The sequence below is a fragment of the Lissotriton vulgaris genome, chromosome 4_1 (assembly GCF_964263255.1).
Source record: "Lissotriton vulgaris chromosome 4_1, aLisVul1.2, whole genome shotgun sequence".
Taxonomy (NCBI): domain Eukaryota; kingdom Metazoa; phylum Chordata; class Amphibia; order Caudata; family Salamandridae; genus Lissotriton; species Lissotriton vulgaris.
This window is the reverse complement of record NC_141691.1, coordinates 391,746,142-391,765,982: the sequence shown is the minus strand read 5'-3', so window position 1 is coordinate 391,765,982 and position 19,841 is coordinate 391,746,142. Positions and strand designations below refer to the sequence as shown.

The following is a 19,841-nucleotide window of genomic DNA, read 5'->3' as shown; positions in this document are numbered from 1 at the left end:
ATCCTGGACTCCTCTCTCTCGATGAACAGACAAGTCAACGCAGTCTCATCTTCATGCTTCAACATCCTCCGCATGCTCAAAAAAACATTTCGCTGGATCCCCACCGAAACCAGAAAGACAGTCACCCATGCACTGGTTACAAGTCGCCTGGACTACGGAAACACCCTTTACGCCGGTATCACCGCAAAACTCCAGAAAAAACTCCAACGCATCCAGAACGCATCAGCCAGACTCATACTAGACATCCCACGCAAAGACCATATCTCTAGCCACCTAAAAGACCTCCACTGGCTCCCCGTCAATAAGAGGATTACTTTCCGCCTCCTAACCCACGCTCACAAAGCACTCTACGAACTTGGACCCGAATGCCTCAACACACGACTTTCCTTCTACACCCCCCCTCGCCAGCTACGATCTTCCAACCAAGCCCTTGCTACTATTCCTCGCATCAATAAAACCACCATGGGAGGTAGATCCTTCTCCTACCTCGCAGCTAAAACCTGGAACTCACTCCCCACCCACCTACGTCTCACACAGAACCACCTAGCGTTCAGAAAGCAACTTAAAACCTGGATATTCGACAAGTAATTCCCTTCCCCTCCTCAAGCGCCTTGAGACCCTCTGGGTATGTAGCGCGCTATATAAATTTCTGACTTGACTTGACTCAGTGTAATATATTTTTTAAGTAATGATGCACATTCAGGGCTTTGTCACAGGATGGACATCTTAGCACTATATATACACGTCGCTATTTCCCGGTAAACCAACCAGGATTCAAATCTGGGACTGTTCAGTTACATCCACAGACACTTGGAGTGATTGCATTAACCAACCAAGCTTTCCTAGCAGAAAAATGTAGTCCCCACACCTAAATTTAAGTTGCATTTGTTTTTCATTTAAGGTGTGTGCATCATATTTTACATGCAGTTGCCTGCAGATGGATTAAAACGCCAACAAAATAGAGAATATTTTGTTCTTCATAGTCCTTTCTCTTTCCCCGTCCCCACTGTACTCAGGACCGTAGTTCCCATACTTTTCTTTAGGCACGTCGACTGCTTCAAAATTGGGAAGCATTTCCGGGGGTCGGAGTGCTGCGATTATATTGTGATCCTTCAATAAAAAGTGTTTTGAAAAAAAAATTGGAAGCATTTACGAAACAAATATTTCGAAATAGTCTTTTGCCTCTTTCAATTTTGTCATACGAGTTTTAAAAAACGGCAAAGAGTTTGCAACGGTTATGTACTCTATAGACGTTCAGATGCTTGCATATTACGATTTGGAATAAACATCTGGCCAATATGATACACAATATTTTAATTTTCTAAAACTCTAATAATTATATTAAAAGTTGACTTGGAGCAGATCCAGTGCTGAGAAAGACACATTCGTATCATTCCGAAGTTCGTGATGCAAGGGGCGTGTGGTAATCTTTACAGCTCGAACTAAAGACCTTAACTTTTGTGAGTACACAAAACGATCTTTCGGGAAGACATAGAAGCAACCATCAAGAGCCATTAGCTGTTTCCCCAGCAGATGCAAAACAGGCACAGCGTCCTTTCTCGTACAAGCAGGGAGAGACTCCCCAGCCGGCACCTTCAGCGATGGGGGCTGCTCTCTGCCACCTCTGCCGCCGGCTTCTGGCATCTCTCCTCAGAGCCTGGCCTGGGCGGCGGCAGTGGGCGTGCCTCGGCAGGCGATCACAGTCTCCGTTCTGCTGAGGCAGGCGATGTCAGAGCTGATCTCGCGTGCCCATTGGCCGATGTCTGCCGTGACGTCACAATCATGATTAGAATTGATGATAGGGCGTTCTGATTTCATTGTCTGACGCGGGGACCGACGGGGCAAAAAAAAAATCTGGTGAATCCCAAGGATCCACGGGCGCGGCGAGGCCCAGCGACCTGCGCTGGAGGCGGATGAGCGGGCAGCAGCCGCCCTGCCGGCCCCGCCGCGGGCTGAGAGCAGGCCGATCTACTGTACTTCGAGGAGGAGCGGGCCAGAGGTGAGCTTTTAAATGTTAACTTGACGCGCCTCCCCCTAGGCCAACGATTCCGGTTCTGCACGTTCATCTCCTACGGGGATGCAGGCAACCGCTGCAACGCGCCCCTCTGTGCTGAGTGACGGGCCCTGAGCTCCTCCCCCTCTTATAAACGGCGCGTGACTAGTCTAAGTAAATACTATCACAGTATGTTTGCGGGAGGGAGGAAGCAGGCCCTGCGCACCGGCTCCCCCCTCCGTTGCAGCGTTCGCTCTCCCGCCCCATCAGCTGCGCGTTACCCATGCGCACTGAGGCTGTGTGCTGCCTGCCTCCCACTTGCACCTCCCGCGTCCTCGGCCATCTTACGTTTTTTTTTGTTTGTTTACACGCTGCGACACAGACAGGAAATAATGAAAACGAGCAACACCTGCTCCGTTTTCATACCCACTATTCCGGGATTGTACTTCAGTCACGCGCGGGCAGTCTCAAAGTATTAGTTACTCCTGACGTCTGCCTCCTAACTCGACTGTTGCCTGTGGAAAATTGAAAGATGATGGAGGGGTAGAGCTGCCCTGGGGCGATGTGAACAGTACACTGTCTTCTTCCAAATGCCGACCCCCTCACCCCACTCCCCAATGTTTGCGGAAGCTATTTGGACTATGATATGGGCCAGATATCAGTGAGCTTAAACAAGTGGACAAACGGTTTTCAACACTTCTTTTAATACTTATACACATTATAGTTTTACCAGACCATTTCGAGGAGCTTCGTTTCATCTATGTACTTTTAATTGATATTTGGGTGTGTATGTCTATATATGGCATTTTTTTCCTGTATAATATTTAGGGTATCTTTTTAAATATTTGTTTTTGTTGAGATTTTTTAAAGCGTTCAGCAGGAAATATTAAAAAATAAAACCGGAAAAGAAGAAACATACATCGTAGCCCATGCATGCATGCAACACGCCTTAGAACTACGTTACGTGTGTTGAAGTTTGCGTACTATTTTTTAAAGTAAGTACGCAAAATACAGGTCTGTCGTTTAGCGCTATATTTGATTGTGAATGTGTTTTTGCGTTAGTGTAAAATCAGCAAGGTGCATCCAACAGAAGATAGAGGCAAGTACACGGTGGAGTGGAACCTTTATTGTGTACACCTTAGCCACAACTAGCTCTAACTGTCACCACAGAGTCCAACAGACCGGGAGCAGCGTATTCTAGAATCTGATGACACTAAGATAATAATGTTCTAGTATATTCCCGATGACAATCAGGTGAGGAAGATACCACAGATCCCTCTTTTTTAAAAAGAAGGCAAATCGCCCAAATAAATATACACTGCATGTAATATGAAAAAAAAACAGAGCAATAGGATCCGAGGATACAGTGCTAAAACAAGGATTGATCTGACAGGGACAGTGCATTTCCACCATTGTGCCTCACTTCATCTTCCATAATTTGTTCACTCTCAGAATTTACTTTTGTTTTTCTCTCTCCTCTCATTGCTTTGACTAGGCCAAAGATGTCTCACTTCTCTTCCTAGATTCCAAATCCTACCATGTTGTGTTTTGACCGCTTTCTGAGATACATTTGTTATTTTTATGGGTTAGGTATATTTGGACCATTTCATGTTACCAGTAGGAACTTTAACTCATTCTCCTACTTTGAATTCTATCAATTTGGTCCCATGTATTTTATTATACATCTCCTCGCTAGCTGCTTGCAATTCTAGTTACTTTTTCCTCCATTTTTGATTTTTATCGACATTCACCCAACTTTTATGCCACTTCATCCACCCAGGTACTAGTTTAGAATGGGCTTCGTTCCTTTGAACAGTTCAAACAGAGTTATGTTCGTGGACTGATGAGGAGTTAGGTGATATGCTTTTCACTATTTCAGCACTTCTTCCTTCGAGCACAACCCAAAAGACCATGCCAGCTGAATACCCTCTTTAAGAGTCTTATTGAACCTTTCTACCATTCCATTCGTTTTGGAGAGATCTAAGGCACACAGCTTGTGGAGAATCTGAGTACACTGTTAAAATTCATTTATCTCTTGGGAGCAAAACTGGACCCCATTATCTGTGAGAAGGGTGCTAGATAGCCCTTCTCTGATAAAGATTTCCATCAAAAAGCTCACAAATGTCTTAGTGTTGATTTGACTCTCTTGGTGTAGACTTCTGAGACAAATTGGATTTCTGGCCATCTTGAATGTAGGGCACCTAACACAATAATATATGGTGAGCACCTTTCAGCAGTTAATGGCTTATTTAGTCTGTTTATCAAAAACAAAAGGATGGATTGAGGGTCCAAGGGAATATTTATCGACCTCTGCACAGTTACATCCCCCTTATCAAGAATTATATTACAAAACGAGTAACTGTGGGTCTAGAAAAGAGAAAAGTGTCTATGTGTATCTTGATGGCTCTATGTGTGCCTTGAACTTAAGGCAAACAACCTTATATTTACACAGTGTGAAAGATATCCATCAGTTACTTTTCCTGTGCCGCCCAATTCATCATCTGGACCACTTCACAGAGTGGGGAGTCCGTGTTGTAACCACCTCAAAAGATATTATAATGAAATGGTTAACTCCAATGGTGTTGGTACCCAGAGTGATCAGTGGCTGTTATGTATTTGTAACTGAAAGCAGTGCATGAAACATTTGTGAAAAAGAAAAGGGCTCGTGTTAAAATTGGAGAGTGTACGCAATAATAACTTTATTCTGCAGCCGTCCACTTCCAAAAATATAAAAACATATGAGTGCAAATAGGTCAGTTGGTTTAAATAAACAACTACTGACTAGATTTACTGGTCGACATGTTTCTGCGGAAATTAAAGACCCAAAAAAGTATCTACCGGTTCTTCAGGACCCATTAAGTATTTGCTACTGCTCAAAATAGTAAACATACAGTGAACGCTAAAATGATGATAGTATCACCTGTTCACTCCTGGTAATCCTTCTGATTGTATAGAAGATATCCAGATGTCGTAGTCACCAAAACTCACACACTTAGACAGGGACAAGAACAAATCAGGATAACAAAGCAAACATTAGTATAAGTTATCACAAACTACATTTTAAGTTATTGCTCTTTTTACATATGGGTTCAACTGAACCTGATTAAAACAGAGTTTGACCTCAGGCTCACCTCAGATACGAGAGGAACGTGCTTCTCCTCACCTGGCATACAGCTCAGGATAGTGGGGCACCGCTCGGTAGTGTAGAAAAATATTTAGTCATGATAATCTTCGCGACCACTGAACAGATAAAGACTCTGTAGGTTTGTTAGTTGAAGGAGTTGACAGAGAGCCATCTCTCCCATTCGGTTCTCTGTGCACAAAACCTTGTATTACCCTTTCTGGAGATCTTATTGATGATCGAATTAAAAAGGAGGATCAGCTATATCTTCCGTTGTAGAGGACTAAATGCGCGAGTCAGAAAGCGTACATTTTTAGTATATATGTTGACATAACGCCCATGTTGCATCAGGACGGTGCAGATAACGTCCTACATTCTTTGACAATAAAACTAAGACTTTTCTGGAAGTCGTAGAAATAAGCGCCATTTCTCAGTGGAATCATGCTCCCATGTACAGCACTGCTCTTGACTCAGCCCTGTGTGTAAGATATGATTAGTATGGAGTTTCTGAGTGTAAGATATGATTAGTATGGGGCTTCAATAGTTAATTTCTGTGCCTAACAGTACTATCAAGGTACGCAAAACAGATGAGCTCCTACCTGTTTAAACTTAAAATATTCCCGCTATTGTCAGCTTTAGTAATAAACAGGCAATCGCTAACGGTAATGTCATGCTCCCGGACCTGAATCGCTATTTAAAATCGCTTGATACCTAAAGCGCTTCGCCGCTATATTCATTAAAGGCATAAACCGAAGCAGAGACCCTGGTGGGTAGCGACAATCCTACTCTCGTCTGAGTAAGTCCCAAACGAGGCCAAATATTCTATTGGGCTCGAAGGCACTTTACTCTATAGACAATGCGGGAAAGAGTCGCAAATAAGCCGCGTGTTTCCCGCAAGGTGGGCAAAAGAGCTAAAACGTCTGCAAAACAAATACGTTATCTGCGCTGTATTGACCTGTCCGTCGGTACTCCTGGCAGCCAACTGGGCTGTACGGGGAGGTATCGGGACAGAGTCTGGCATCTTCCTTGTTTACTCCTGCCGTCATCCGATTGGATAGGGATGATGTCATTATCCAGCGACACAGAATCATGGGAAATGTAGTTCCTAGCACAATATCATGGCGTTTCATGTAGAACTAGTGACTATAAGATGTCTGATCTAATAGTATATTATGATGTCCTATATTGTACATTATTGCGTACGTTGATGTAATAATTTAATGGCAATTTTATCGGGTCACCTGTCTGCTCATACTATCGAATCATAAGATAGGCATCTTAATATAGGCCCACTCTACGAGATCATGTAAATTTAGTGATTGAATTAAAAACTTGACCATCCGTGTGTATCTATCAACCAGATGATATCGTATGTTATAATACATTTTATTAAATCCGAACATATGGAAAAGTGTGATAAGATAATCTAGTTTTCCGTTCGATGATATAATATTCGGACTACTTACTCTGACCCGCGCCAAACGGCAAGAAACATTTTTGATGTCCTAATTATTGATATATCTATAGTGACAAACTTGTACTGAGCCCTTTATGCTGGTGCATAACATTAACTGGATATCAGGGGAGTCTGTGACTACATAACCCAAGAGAGCAGAAAATGAGACTCTAACCCTGTTCTGTACAGTTAACAGTATGTCAACTTCAAGTTAGAACTCATATAATGTATTTGATAGTACTGTGCTTAAGTAGGTATAATTGAACAATTTTAAAAAATCGTATTCCTTCTCCAGAGTGACATCCAAGGGATATCCTCCTTAAGGCCAGCCTTATCACAGTTCAATTTATATACCCACTTCTGCTCTATTCTGATGCTTGGACACGTCAGTTATATGTGCTGGTTGTTCTAGTACTGTCCACTCAAAATCTGTTGGTTTGTGCCCTACTTGTAAAAAGTGATTTGTTAGTCGGGTTGCCTGTTTCTTGCACCTTATCGTGCTTTTGTGCTCAGAAATTCTGGTTCTTATTTTGCGAGTTGTCATCCCGACATACCTAAGAAGGCAGGGGCAGGTGATAAGATAGATCAAGTGACTGCTATTACAATTTGTAAAACGCCTTTGTTCCCAAGGGCGACCAGTCCCTATGTCAATTGTTGTGAAGCGCTTCGTTTGCGGACAGCTGCGCAGTTCCCACAGGGATGGTGTCCCGTCACTGGCGGCATATCCAATAATGTGCCCACTTGGTGTGCCTCTCTTGTCGGTGGTCTAGTGTGTATCAGTTGGTGTCTGAGACTAGTACCTCGTTTGAATGCAAAGAGGGGCTGTTCAAGGGAGTACGTTCCAGTGTTCAGGATCTTCCAATGTTTTCGGATGATGCGCTGAATCGCATTGGATCTTGTACTGAAGGTATTGACACAGGTCATCCGTTGGTTCTGCAATTTCGGTGGAGATGGCTCCAATAATGCCTCTCGATTATTGTTTGCTGCCCTCTTTTTGGAACGTCGGAACAGTTTCCTAGGATAACTTCTGTCTCCAAGCTGTTCTTCCAGGTCTTTTGCATGCTTATTAAAACTCTCTTTAGTAGAACAATTCCGCTGAATATGCAGAAACTGCCCAAATGGCAGATTATCACGTAGTGATTTGGGATGGCAACTGTTATATTGTAACAGAGAGATACGTGCCATTGGCTTCCTATAAAGCTCAGATTTGAGGCCTTCTGGTGTTACAGTAATCAACAGATCAAGGAAAGCCAATGAGTGTTGATCATGTTCCACTGTGAATCGTAGAAAGTTGTTGTGGTTATTTAACCAGTCATGAAACGCCAAGAGAGCCGGCACACTGCCACGCCACACTACCAGGATGTCGTCGATGTATCTCTTCCAAACCCGCACAGATGTTAAATACGGGTTTGTGGTGTGTAATACGTGGTCTTGCTCAAATTTGTGCATGTACAGGTTAGCCAGGCTGGGGGCAAAAATGCTGCCCATGCTGGTCCCCGACGTCTGTAGGTAACACTGCCCTTCAAATTCAACATTTTTTTTTTCGTTGCTATTGTTGCCAGGTTCATTATCAGGGAGATAGGCGTGATTGAATCAAAGTCATGTTCACCCAATAGTGCTTCAGTTACCTCCAGAGTTTCATTCTGGGGGATGGAGGTGTACAATGACTCCACATCAAAGGACACAAGGAGATCTACTGTAGGGTCAAACTCAATCTCCGGTAATAACCTGAGCAGATCTTTAGTGTCTTGGAGATACGTTGGCATGAGTTTAACCAAAGGTCTCAAAAAAGTATCGACAAAAATCGATAATGGTTCCAGTAGTGATCCAATACCAGAAATGATTGGCCGACCTGGGGGAGGTCGTTGTACTTTGTGAATTTTGGGAAGTACATAGAAGTATGGTCTTACTGGATGTGGAGTTTGCAAAAAAAGGGCCTCATTAGTTGTGATCCACCCTTCAGCGAGTGCTTCCTCTACAATGTGCCCAATGGTCGTGGACAGTCTAGTTGTAGGATCCTCCATAAGAGGTTGGTAAGATCGAATATCTCCAAGTTGGCATAAGCACTCTTCCCTATATGCAGTAGTGTCCAGTAGGACAGTCGCTCCGCCTTTGTCGGCTGGTTTGATTGTAACCAATTGATCTTTCATCAGTTCTCTTAACGCCTCTTGTTCCACTTTAGGAATGTTCATAAAGGGTTTATGTGTTTGTTGAAACAGGTCATGAATATCATGTTGTACCGCTTCCTCAAACGTTATTACTTTTGCTGGAACAGTGGCAGCCAGCGGGGTGAATGTAGAGGGTCTCTTCAGCCCGGTGTTTTAATCACTCTCTCCATCTTTATTTTTTGAGAAGAAAAAGTGAAGTCTCACTTTCCTAAAACATTTTGAGATTTCAATCTGGGTTTGAAAGGGTCTCCAGTGGTTGTGGCTACAAAACCCAAACGTCGATTGAGTACCTTCTCTTCGTCAGGTGTGAGAATCTGTGAGATCAGGTTGACTATGAGGCTGTCACTGTGCTCGTTCCGGCTTGGTCCTGGGGTATTCGTTTGCCGCTCTGTAGATCCATTGATTGTGGGGGCAGATTCCACTGTACCTGGCCTTGTGGGGCCCGCCGTCTTCCGCGTGATCTCCCTCGGCCAAACCCTAAAAAGGAGGCAGATTCTGGCCTGATTGGAAAGCTCCCGGGCCATATGGGCCCATGTGTTGTGGGAACGGGAATTGTCCTTGTAACCGTGGATTTGGAGCCCACCACGGATTGAATTGGCCCTGATTGTAATTCTGCCCTCTCCGTTGTCTTCGATTTCCCTTACCTCTATTGGGGTTTATGGGGTTGCCTTGATTGGAAGAGTCAGAGTCACTTGAAAGATCTTCCGATGAGGAGGTCCCATAAGTGGAGCCCCCTCTCTTCCCATTCCGATTAAAGGGCGTGGGAACATATGTGGCACTAGTGTATGGATATATCTTCTCCTTGGAAAACTTAGCCAGATCTTTTTTACATTTCTCTATTTTAGAGAACAGGATAGTATCTTTAAACTCTTTGTTGGTCTTATTACTCTCTTCTTCCTGTTTAGTAAAGAGTTTTCCTGAGATGGTGGTTTTTATCTGGCCCTCCAGTGTTTGGATCTCTACCATGATCTTGTCGGCAGTTTTCTTGGTAGTTTTAATTATCAAAACGAGCCAATCTCGCGTGCACTTCCATGCAATGAGGTACCAATCTCTTATAAACTCTTCATCGTCTAAAAAGAGTCGTGGGGAGTTGGTGACTATCAAGACCGTGGGGGCACCATCACCTCGAAGGTATTCAGCCATGGTGATCCCATGGATGCATATACGAGAGTGGCTTTTCTTTAATACCAAGACCTTTGGCCACCCATCTTCCCCAGTGTCTTGAGGTTTTGGCATGATGTCTAGCATGCTAGGGTTATCATAAAGGATTGACTGTATCTCCGCTTCATCATAAGCTAAGCCTAGATTAGACGCCATTATTGGGCACAAGTGAAAGAATTAAATCTGTGCTCTCAATAACCAGAAAAATTGCAGGAAAAGAGAAAGAGGAACCTAAGGTTGATACCTTTGAGTCACAGTCTCTGAACAGCTATCAAGCGAAGAACATCACAACTATCTAAACGTATCTTGTTCAGATACGGCTTGTGAACAAGAGTTTCATATTCAAAAGTGTAGGGACCCGCAGCCTCAGCTGCACTAGAATATCAAAAACAAAAGGATGGGTTGAGGGTCCAAGGGAATATTTAACGACCTCTGCACAGTTACATCCCCCTTATCAAGAATTATATTACAAAACGAGTAACTGTGGGTCTAGAAAAGAGAAAAGTGTCTATGTGTATCTTGATGGCTCTATGTGTGCCTTGAACTTAACCTCTTGGCTGCTAATGACAAGGGTAACTCGTCATGGATTTTCCATTGATTTCAATGGAAATTATATGAGAAGAATATTAATGCCTTAGCACTAAAGGGGTTAAGGCAAACAACCGGATATTTACACAGTGTGAAAGATATCCATCAGTTACTTTTCCTGTGCCGCCCAATTCATCATCTGGACCACTTCACAGAGTGGGGAGTCCGTGTTGTAACCACCTCAAAAGATATTATAATGAAATGGTTAACTCCAATGGTGTTGGTACCCAGAGTGATCAGTGGCTGTTATGTATTTGTAACTGAAAGCAGTGCATGAAAAATTTGTGAAAAAGAAAAGCGCTTGTGTTAAAATTGGAGAGTGTACGCAATAATAACTTTATTCTGGAGCCGTCCACTTCCAAAAATATAAAAACATATGAGTGCAAATAGGTCAGTTAGTTTAAACAAATAACTACTGACTAGATTTACTGGTCGACATGTTTCTGCGGAAATTAAAGACCCACAAAAGGTATCTACCGCTTCTTCAGGACCTATTAAGTATTTGCTACTGCTCAAAATAGTAAACATACAGTGAACGCAAAAATGATGATAGTATCACCTGTTCACTCCTGGTAATCCTCCTGATTGGATAGAAGATATCCAGATGTCGAAGTCACCAAAACACACACACATAGACAGGGACAAGAACAAATCAGGATAACAAAGCCAACATTAGTATAAGTTATCACAAACTACATTTTAAGTTATTGCTCTTTTTACATATGGGTTTAACTGAACCTGATTAAAACAGAGTTTGACCTCAGGTTCACCTCAGACACGAGAGGAACGTGCTTGTCCTCACCTGGCATACAGCTCAGGATAGTGGGGCACCGCTCTGTAGTGTAGAAAAATATTTAGTCATGATAATCTTCGCGACCACTGAACAGATAAAGACTCTGTAGGTTTGTTAGTTGAAAGAGTTGACAGAGAGCCATCTCTCCCATTCGGTTCTCTGTGCACAAAACCCTGTATTACCCTTTCTGGAGATCTTATTGATGATCGAATTAAAAAGGGGTATCAGCTATATCTTCCGTTGTAGAGGACTAAAGAAGCGAGTCAGAACGCGTACATTTTTAGTATATATGTTGACATAACGCCCATGTTGCACCAGGACCGTGCAGATAACGTCCTACATTCTTTGACGATAAAACTAAGACTTTTCTGGAAGTCGTAGAAATAAGCGCCATTTCTCAGTGGAATCATGCTCCCATGTACAGCACTGCTCTTGACTCAGCCCTGTTTGTAAGATATGATTAGGAGCTCATCTGTTTTGCGTACCTTGATAGTGCTGTTAGGCACAGAAATTAACTATTGAAGCCCCATACTAATCATATCTTACACTCCGAAACCCCATACTAATCATATCTTACTTAGACTTGACTCATCTTAGACTTGACTCTTTTGTCCTGTTCAAAAATTATTGGAAAACCTGACTTTTCTCATCCTACTTTATTAGGGCATTGCTGTGGTTAATGAGCTCTGTTTCTCAGGTTTTCGTCAAGGTACCCTTTGATTTAATGTGCTCTGCAAATTAATTTTATATTCCTTCATTTTATTTTTCAGTGTGTAAGGACTCACTTGCCTGCATTAATACTTACTTGACAGTCAGTTTCCCCAGCATCACTCTTTCAGTCGAGATTCGGGATGACAGTGTCATCCGATTCATTCCACACACCATTGATAAGATTTCAGTTATTTTTGACTGACACCCTGGGGCACTAATTTCTGTTCTTGGGCTCATAGCCATCCATCAGCTTCTTACAAGTACTAACATAACTCAGTGATAGGTCTGGCTCTCAGTGCTACTCTTTAGTCTGGCGCTTAGATGATCTCCAGCATGAGTCTTAGTGTCAAATACCATCAGTCTCGTTAAAATGTTCACTGCAGTGCTTAATGTGAAAAACTACATCTAGAACGTGTAGAGGTGTACACCTGTGGATGCTAGACACATCCCATCCTCGTCACCAATGTAAAATCAGCAGGGTGCAGCCAACAGAAGATAGAGACAGCTAAAGGTGGAGAAGAAGCTTTATTGTGTACACCTCAGCCACAGCTAGCTCCAACTGTCACCACAGAGTTCAACTGACATGGAGGAGCTTATTCTGGAGCCTGGTGACACCAAGATTCTAATGTTGTAGTGTCTTCCCAAAGGACAATCCTGGAGGAAGAAACATCAGTCAATTCTTTTACACGAACACATTTCGCTCTAAAAATAGCACAAATAGCTTGAGTTATGGTTGTACCGGCTCTAAAATTTTGTACTGAACGTCATCATAATCACACAGTATGACATGAGTGTGAAATTCCCATAATATGAATTATATCAGCATTATTAAACATTTTCTTGGTCCTATATTGAAATAGTTGCTAATACAATGATTTAATTTTTGTTCAAAAGGGGAAAAATGCTCACCAGGCCAATAAAAGAGCATAGTGGTTTAAAAATGATTTGTCTTTATGTACTTGTGTATCATAATCAAGTCCAAACTTCTTACAAGTTATCATAAGGTGACCATCAGCGCTTTATAAATAAATCAGTTGGGGCTCATGGATATTTATCTTTTTTCCTTGTATCTAAAATCTAATCACTGTTTTGCCCAGCAGCATTTTTATTTTCTGGAATTCCTACTTATAGTTTTGTTTCTATCATTGCAGTTATGTTTTTATTCATGCCATGTGGTATACCCACCTACTGGATTGGAAGCTGCAGGAGATTTTGAAACCAATTCCACTTTGTAAGGTAGATATCCTCTTCTAACAAAGTGCCCATAAGGGGTGTTTCATCATTATATATCTCACCCGAAGAAGTTGTTTAATTCCCATGATTCAGTCTGCCTTCTTTCCTGTGGGTGGACACAACTCTGTCAAGGCATTTCAGAAACATCTAAAGTATTATTAGTTTATTTGGTCTACTTGCTCTTCATACGTACAACCCTATCAGGCATATTTTTCCATGTTTATTCTGGGGAATTGGTTTTCATTGGCACTCCAGTGAGAAAGAAACTTATTTTTCCTGCCCCCTCATTCATATTTCTGTTACTAAAAACTGTGTATGTGTGTTACTTTTCTTTTGAGTTCATATGACAATGTCCCATCTTTAACGCCATTACTTCCGGTTTAACTTGCCACCCAAGTATTTTGTTTTGTTCAGTTATAAAATAAGTATAAACTGCTTTTGTATACTAATACTAACTAGTCACATCTGTAGTTTTACACCTGTGATTTATTCTCAAAACTTATTTTGGTGAACTGTTCTTGGGACTTTTGATTTGTTTTTAGAAGATGTTTAATAGTAATTATTAAAATAAAAATATCTATATGGTGTGGTCAACATAGTGGCAGGGATTTTTTTTTCCTCCAACGCTTATTGTGCCTGCTCTGATATATCCAGGGCTTACAGAACTCGTTTCCTGCAGTGGTCGATTTCTACCTAGCAGGCGACTAGCAGAGCATAGGCAGAGACACTGGCATGGCTGTGAGCTCCCGCTGGGTAGTGCAGAAGAAACTGTCAGCAGACAAGATGGTCACATATCCATCCCTGGGGAGAAGGGGTTTGAGTGTGGTGGAGCTGCGCTCTGAGAAATATAGTCGTTGACTTGGCAAGCCATGCAGGGTGGAAGTACACTCTCCTGTGGCATGCAATGTAACGAGTAGAGCTCCTGCTCAGGACTGGGGCTTGTGGTGAAAGCTGTGGTTGTTGCGTCAAGCTGGAGCCATGCTTTGGGGCACACAGCGGCAACACGTTGATCGTTGGCAGCGATGGGTCGATAAAACAGGTGCTGGGAGTCAGTGCATGGATTTTCTCTTTAAGATCTACATTCTACACTTCCAAGGGCAGGAATTGGATTTGGCACCACTTGGCAAGTCACAACTCTCAGGAGAAGATGCTGGCAGGTGAAGTCTTTGAGGGACCTGAGACTTCTTAACAGGATGCAAGCCCACACAAGCCCTTGGAAGTAGTATATAAAAAGCAAAGTCCAATCCTTTCACACCCAGGACAGACGCAGAAGGCCAGCACAACAAAGAAACAGGCAGAGTGGCAGTCCCTCCCTCCTACAGCATCCACATTTTCTTCCAGGCTGTGTCCTCAGTCCAGAAGTTGGGCAGTCAGAGTACCAAAACTTATACCCCTTTCTACCTTTTTAAGTAGGCAAGACAGCTTCCTGTGAAGGCAGGCACAGCCCTATTCAGGTGTCATTGACAACTCCTCCCACCACTCTAGCTCAGGAAGGCCCGCCAGTAGGGCGATGCCCCATCAGGATTTGCAAGGCACACCTCCCCTCCCTTTGAGTGACTGTCTAGAGTGAATGCCCAAGAGCCCAACTATCAGCCAACCCAGATGTGTATTCTACAGACCGACAGAGGCACAGAATGGTTAAGCAAGAAAATGTCTGGTTTCCAAGTGTGGCATTTTCAAACATGCAATTTAAAAACCAACTTCACCAAAAGATGTATTTTTGAATTGTGAGTTCAGAGACCGCAAACTCAAAATCTCTATCTACTCCCAATGGAAAATTACACTTGAAAGGTATTTCAAGGCATTTCCCATGTTACCCTATGGGAAAGATAGGCCTTGCTGTAGTGAAAAATGAAATTACCAGTATTTCAGTACCAGGACATATAACACACAACAGTACATGGCCTACGTTTTAAATATTTTGCACCCTGCCCATGGGACTGCCTTGGGCATACCTTAAGGATGACGACATGTAGTTAAAGGGAATGTTTGTGCCTGGCAAGTGGGTGCACTTCAGAACACACAAGATGATGGACGGAATGTTGCACAATGGCAAAACATTCACCCCCAGTCACAGATCTGGGTTTAATCCATCGTTATTTTGCTCACCAAGCCACCCTAGTTCAGACATGGCCATATGCAAATCAGTCTTGACCCTGTGCCTCTTGGGAACAGTCAGCCCGAACTGCCAAGCCATGTCTTCCCTGGACCGGAATCAAGAATCCTAGGACCGGTTTCTGGCTCTCAGCCGTCTTCAGCCAGGATAGCTTGAGCTTAGTGAGCACGGGACCCACGTCTGGGCATACCCTTCCCACATAGGGTGCACTTGCCAGGTGGAAATAGCAGTTTAAAACTGCACTCACAGAAACTGCAGTGGCAGGTTTGAGGCATGTTTGCAGGGCTACTTATGTGGATGGCACAATCAGTGCTGTAGGCCATTAGTGGCATTTGAATGACAGGCCCTTTGCACACACAGGTGCACTATACTAGGGACTTACTAATAAATCAAATATGACAAACTTGGAAAAACCAATTACCTTTGCATTTTAGACAGAGAGCATATGCATTTTAGCACTGGTGAGCAGCAATAAAGTGCCCAGAGTCCGAAAGCCAACAAAAAAAGGTTAAAAAAATAGGAGGAAGAAGGCAAAAAGTTTATGGATAACCCTGCAAAAAGATCCAGGTCAAACACATATGGTGTAGGTCACATTGTTGCTTGTCGCAAGACCAACATTTAGGTGTGAGATCAATGTTAAAATGAGCTAAAGATGTGGGGGTATTGAACAGGTGGTTATAAATATAAATTGGTCCCAAAGTTCAATCGACCAAGAAGTCTGAAAGTCATGCTCCCAAAACAAATCTATTTTGAATTTAACTCTATAGGGATTTCAAGACTTTAATGTTTAATAAAGTATTGATGCTTTACGGTTAGCTGATACAAAAGGAAGTAGTGGGGAGGTGTGATGAGAAGAATGAGAGCTAAGAGTAGAATAGTGTTGGAAAGCAGCATTGATTAAGGAGGTATAAGATTTCTCAAATAATTAGGATATTTGAAACTAAGACTGATCTTGAGGGAAATCTGCAGGGAATCCATTTAATATTAATGGATGTACTCATATTACTCCTTTGTTTTTTAAAGTTTTCCAAGCGGTGGTTTTATTGTTAATTTTAATATCTTTGTTATAATAGATGGAAGATTTCAAAACATCTTGTTTGTTCTGAACATTTGAGAAGAACATCTTGTTTGTTCTGAACATTTGAGAAGAACAAAGCACTCAGTAGTTTACAGGTACAGGCAATGGTTTACAGGTTAGGATGCATTGTAACAGATATGCACTCATTAAAAGAGAAAAGGGTATATAAGCGGATTCTATAGCTACCCCTAAAGGACACAAAGGGGAAGATGAAGAATGAAACTTGCCTTAAACTATTGGACTTGCCCCTTTCTGATGGGTCATTTCCAAACATTTTGCCTTCACAATCCTATGAATTAAATGCTATTAGGTGGCCTGCCGACCCAATTGTGCCACCCTCTTAAGTAGATTTCTAAACATCCCTCCGGCTTGCCATTGCGGCCTGTGTGTGCAGTTTAACTTTCTATTTCGACCTGTCAAGATACATTTTTTGCCAGACCTAAAATTTCTTTTTTAATAATGCATAAAAGTCACCCATAGGGTAGGCCCTAAATAGCCAAAGGACAGAATGCAGTGATTTTAAAAAGCTGGACATGTACTTTTAACTTTTACATATCCTGCTAGTGAAAAACACTTAAATTCGTTTTTCACAACTGCAAGGCCTACTTCTCCCATAGAATAACATTGGGTTAACTTATTACATTTAATAAGTGATAACTTTCAAGCTGAGAGCAGGTAGGAATTTCGAGTTTATTGTCTAAAGAATTGCAATTGAAGACCCTCTTTAATGGCAAAGTTGGATTTTCCGTCTCAATTCTGTAAATGCTACTTTTAGAAAGTTATATAAACAAGAAAGGGTTCCAGGTAAGGGACAACAGTTACACAATCAATAAATATAAAAAAAGCACAAAAATGATAATAATAAAATGGCTACACAATAATTCAAAATTCATTCAAATTATTATTGTAAACAAAATAAAACAAGACCTAAATAAAGTCCCCGGACCACAGGTTGGGAACCACTGACCTACACCAATATTATTCTACTGTTGTTTGCTTCCGCACAAATACATATCATTTCCCATGCTACCTACTACAAATGCTTCACATTACTATACAACATTCCTTTAAAACCAGATCTATTGGCATTGCCAGTGTTTTTTTTTATTGCTTGTACCCTTCTTGTTTGCCCCATTACCCACCCTTTTATCTACTTTCCTCTTCCCCTCCCTTTTCTTGCTTTCCTGTGCACATGAAGCAAGTGGTGGTCAAGGATCAGTGGACTAGAATGATTGTCATCTGTTTTTGAGGATGAGCTTGTAAAAATCTGAAGTTGGGAACTGCGCCGGAGAGTTTGATCCACGCCTGTGAAATACACCCTGTGGTGAGACAGACATGTACATCCTACAGATATACCCTCCCTGCAGACACACCTTGAACAGACAAGCAACCCATCCCTTCTTCCAAACACTCTCTGCATTGTCATATACCCTCTTGCTAAAAGACACGCCCAGCACCGAAGTGGCGTGCTATTGCCAAAAACAGGGGAGAGGATGTAGCCTAACAGCTAGGTTGGACGATCTCTTATCTGGGGAACCGGGTTCTAATCTCGGCAATGACGCTCAACATCGTGTGATTCTGGACAAATCACATAATATCCCAGAGCCTACGTGTCTTTGTGTAACGCAACTGGGTCAAGTTTGCGCTATATAAAACTATGGAAAAATACATAGCGGATGCATACATATTAAATGCTCAGCTTATTTCACAATAAAAACACTTTAGACAGTACATAATGTGCTACAAGCAATCAAACACAGACATTAGGACAATTAGCTTTTTGAGGACTCAATAAATGAAATTGGAAATTTGCGGGTTTTAATCACTTCAAAAGTGCCATAAGCGTCAACGGCGTTTCAAACCTTCATTAATATCAAAAGTAAAGAGAACTAATATACAGAGGGCACCTTAATTAATATAAAAAGTAAAGAGAGGCAAAGTGACCAAACTCAAAAGGTGTAATGATGCTACTTACATCCAAAGAATCTATGAGTAGGCTTATTTGACTAGACCCAGAACCAATCATGCCAACAAAAAGCCAGAAAGGAGAACAGGTTTACCCATAGGGAACAAACAATTCCATAAATCTCGGAGAGCAGTAGAATGCTAGAATTAGTAACCATAAACACAGTGAAAATCATTTAGCCGACTAGATCACCAATTAAACAAAGAAATGAATGTCCCGTGTGCCAGGAATATTGACCATACACCAAGTGCAAAAACACTTAACTGAATGAGTTAACAATTAAGACCCGGAACTGCCACTTATTTAGACCACAGATTTGCCCTCAACACAAATATAGTAGGTCCCGGCACATCATATATAGGGCTCCCGGTTTTATGGTATTTATTTTTTTGCCATTTCCGTCTGTATTTATCCATATTTATTTTTCGGGCATTTTTTCTGTATTTATCCACATTTATTTTTGCCACACGCAAAAGTTGACGCTACAGCTAGTATTTTTCCACATTTATTTAAATTGACAATGCAACGCGAGGAGCTTGTAAATAAGCCCCAATCTGTTATCTCTGTCGAAGGCCTGGAGGCAGGCAGGACACAGGTCATGTTGGGTCATTAGATTCCTGCTTGGGGAGAAAGGAAGATTGCTGATGGGTAGAAGATTAAAAGATCCTGTTTAAAAGATTTAAGCCTATTGGCTTGAATTCCCATGATACAAATGTGCAGAGCTGTGTTCAGTAAATAACCACAGCGTCCGTTGAGATTGATGCAGACCCAGCGCGCGTTCATTAGCCCTGGGTCTGTGTGTCACTGGACTGGCGCAAGCTTAGAGGGATCACTGATACGCTTTGACAAACCCCCGAATTATGGTAGCCTGCGGTGGCTCGTGGCTGAATTCATGAGCCTGCAGCCACTGCCTTGCAGAGAGACGCTGCTTTAGAAATTAATGGAGTCGTCCTCGCCACACTCCAAGTTGGGACTCTGCTTCCGGCCCCGGCCCAAGTAAGTACCAGCTTCTGTAAGCTTCCCTTCCTCCCATTCCCTCACTCCCCTTCTCTCCCTCCCCTCCCCTCACTCCCCTTCCCACATTCTCTCACTCCCCTTCCCTCACTCCCCCCGTCACTCCCCTTCTCTCACTCCCTCCCTCACCTTGCCTCACTCCTTCCCTCACTCCCCTTCCCTCACTCCCTTTCCCTCTGTCTCCCTCCCTCTACCTACCTCTGTCATCTAACCCTGCCTGTGTGTCAGCCCAGGCTGCTTCCCGGGCACGCACACACAGCGGCCCGAGCACTTCACAGGTCTTTAAAAGACCATTTGCATGTTAATGGGGCTTTTGTATTTCACCTCTTCTTAGGCCCCCACAGAGCAGCAGAGTCTCCCAGAGTCGCGCTCGCTCTGGTTGCAGACAGTCTTTAAAAAAAAATGTTCAGCTCCATCCTGACATTGTTAGAATCCATTAAAAA

At 42.5% G+C, this 19,841-nt stretch overlaps 1 protein-coding gene across 3 annotated transcripts in view; it reads left to right on the top strand.

The window, feature by feature from the left end:
• Positions 1-1,816: 1,816 nt before the first annotated feature.
• Positions 1,817-19,841, top strand: part of HDX (highly divergent homeobox) — a 249,858-nt gene continuing 231,833 nt past the window's right edge. The window contains exons 1-2 of one of the 3 annotated variants that reach the window (XM_086918767.1): positions 1,817-1,999; positions 13,143-13,227. The gene's annotated coding sequence lies outside the window, so the exon portion shown is untranslated. The remainder of the gene's footprint in view (positions 2,000-13,142; positions 13,228-19,841) is intronic. The other 2 variants (XM_086918769.1, XM_086918768.1) reach the window with 2 other exon arrangements.